Source organism: Pteropus alecto, unplaced genomic scaffold, assembly GCF_000325575.1.
Source record: "Pteropus alecto unplaced genomic scaffold, ASM32557v1 scaffold48, whole genome shotgun sequence".
NCBI lineage: Eukaryota > Metazoa > Chordata > Mammalia > Chiroptera > Pteropodidae > Pteropus > Pteropus alecto.
In genome coordinates, this window is record NW_006442110.1 from 1,423,983 (window position 1) to 1,426,741 (window position 2,759).

General features: G+C 62.8%; 1 protein-coding gene across 1 annotated transcript in view; it reads left to right on the forward strand.

Moving 5' to 3' along the window:
* Positions 1-2,759, forward strand: part of SMARCD3 (SWI/SNF related, matrix associated, actin dependent regulator of chromatin, subfamily d, member 3) — a 27,795-nt gene that overhangs the window by 15,474 nt on the left and 9,562 nt on the right. The window lies entirely within an intron of this gene.

Here is a 2,759-nt window from a genome sequence, read left to right on the forward strand (position 1 = left end):
ACACGCGCACGGCCTGCCCCGAGCGCGGCCTGGGCCGGTGGGCCGGGGCCGAGGGGGCTGGGAGGGAGGCCCTCTGCCCGCTGCGATCGGGGCTGTCTCTGGGCCTCCTTCCTACCTGGCAGGAACCGGCGGCGGGCACCGCTGAGCGCCCTTTGGGGGCCGAGCCGCTGGCGATCCCGGCCTTGGTGAGGTGGGAGTCCTAGCCGCGCTCCCACCCTGGTGCCTCTGTTTTCTGGCCCGAAGGCTCCCCCGTGTCCGCACCCCTAAGGTCGCCCCTGGAAGGTGGGCTTGCAAACGTGTCTGCGGGCGGGCGCCTTGTGAATCTGGCCTTGAGGGTGGGTGATGGAGTTGGTTAAGGTGCGCGGCGAGTGCAGACCCATGTGGCTCCTGTCCCTCTGCTGTTCGCATTAGCGTGGGGGCAGGGAGGCGGGGCATGTCTGCATCGTATGCAGCATAAGGGTGTCTCCCAGAGGGTGGCTGCAGGCGGAGGCCCTGGTCCCTGGGGGTGGCCCAGGAGGGGCTTATCTGCAGGCTGAGTGATATTCACCAGTTCCTCGTTCCTCCACAGCCCTTGGTCTAACCCCTTCGTGCGACCTCTGCTGCCAAGACAAGCCCCCTCACAAATGCTGGGTGGTCCCACCCTCAAACTTCCCAGTCGCCCGGGCTGGGGTGCCCATCCACCTCCTCTGCCATCTTCTTTTCCCAAAAGGCCTCTTCAAGAGTTGAGAGCTCTGTACTTTACCCGAAGTCTAGAGGGGCCTGCCCCCACCCCAGTCCCAGTCCTGCAGACTCTCCAAGGCCCGTAGTTTCACACGCCCATGCTAGAAGTGCCCACAGGGGGTGGGGGTGCCCATGGTGACTCACGCCTCCAGGTGAGTGGCAAAGCATGAGCTCCATCCGCTGGCCCACTGAGCTGTGGGTGGTTGCAAGTGTTAGCAGGCATTTTAGTCATGTGTCACATGAGTCCCTGTGCCCGGGCACAGTAGGAGAGGGCCTTAAAGGCCAGTCCCTGACTTCAGGGGGCCACAGCCTGTTTGGGAAACAAAACCTAACACATGTGAAGCACAGGGCACATCAGGCATTAGTCAGCCCAGTGCCAGTTCATGGCGCTGGGTAGATGGTGATGGGCTTACCCAGAAGAGAAATATCCATGCACACAAGTGGGACCAGGGAAGACTTCCTGGAGGAGGTGAGGCCTAAGCTAGGCAGACAGACAGTAGAGGGCATTCCAGGCAAAAGTATATAGGAGCAGAGGCTTAGCAATGGGAATGCGGGAGGGGTTTTGGAGATTAGTGGACAGACTGAAGCGAAGTCTTCCCCAGGTGGCCAGCAGCCACGGCCACCTCCGCGGCCTATGCCAACCACCCACCCATCCTCACGACCACCTCAGGGCCCAGTCTCTATGCCTGTGGGTTCGGGCAGTCGGGGGGAAGCCCAGGTAGAGATGTAGTAGGAAGGGGATCTCTAGGTCTCCTGCTAAGGTGAGGTAGAGGAAGGGCATCCTGGACCACATGTCCTCTCTGGCCTTCCAGGGCCTTGCCAGTGGACCCCGTAAGTGGCCAGGGAGCACCCCAGGGCCCAGGGCAAGCCAGGGTGCAGGCGGAGATGCCTCCCCAGGCAGAGCACTGCCTCGGTTCTTTGTCCTGACCTCTGAAGGCATCCCGAAGGGTTGGGGGCCAGGACCCCCACCCCCAGTGCAATGCTGGGCCTTCAGGGCCTAACTTCAAATAAGTTTTCCAACAGATTCCCCCAGGCACTGTACCCTCTCACCTGGATTCTGACTGACAGTGTAGCCCCAGGAGGCCTATAAACTTGACCCACTGTCGTCCCAGAAGGAGAGAGGGGTGTGGCCTTTGGGGGCAGGGGCGGGGCCAGGACTCCTGCCTGGGATCTCAGGACTTGCCCCTCCTGTTTCCTGTCCCTCCTTCATCTGGGACTGCCAACTCCCTCCATGCTATGCTGCCCTTCTGGGGCTCCCTCACGACCCCTCCCTACCCCATTCTCTTCGGGGTCTACCATACCCAGCAGCCCCAGCTCCTCTGGGCACCCACTCCACACCCCAGCCCAAAGCCAGCAGGCCCTGCTTGATTCATTCTCTCCACCCATCCACGCAAGCACCCACCCCAGCTCCTCGCCTTCCCCCACGTTTTTCTCTTCCTGTTCTCATGAGCCCGATCCACCTCCCTCTTTCCAAAATACATCCCCTATTGCCCTCACTTTCTCACATAGAGACAAAGACTCACAGACCCAGAAATAGACGCGCAGGGAGACACCGGCCCCTGTCTTGCCACACAGGCACCCGCACGCGCGCCCTCGCACCCGCGGCTCCGGCCGAGAGAGGCACACAGAGAAGGCATTTGTGTGTGCACGCACATAAACATCCACACCCCCGGCCACCGCCGTGCCCACACAAGGGCGCAGACACCCTCGGCGGGCGAGACAAGGGCGCACACATCTGTGGACGCAGGGGGACACCGCCTCCCCGGCACACCCACCACTGCCGCCCGCGCGAGGGAGGCCTCGTCCCCGCCGGGGCTCCCCCCTTGCCTTCCAGTGAATGTTTCCCTACTTGGCCTGCCAGGTCTCTGGGGAAAGGGCCTTAGAAATGCAGCGGGAGCCACTTGGGGGAAAGTTGGAACGGACTGTTCCCTGCCTGGCCCTGCCGGCAGATTCCCGAACCGAGAAACTATTTGTGGCGAGAGCCGGGTGGCCGGCGAGCCCCCCGCCACCGCCCCTCGCGTCCCCTCCCCGCGCCGCCT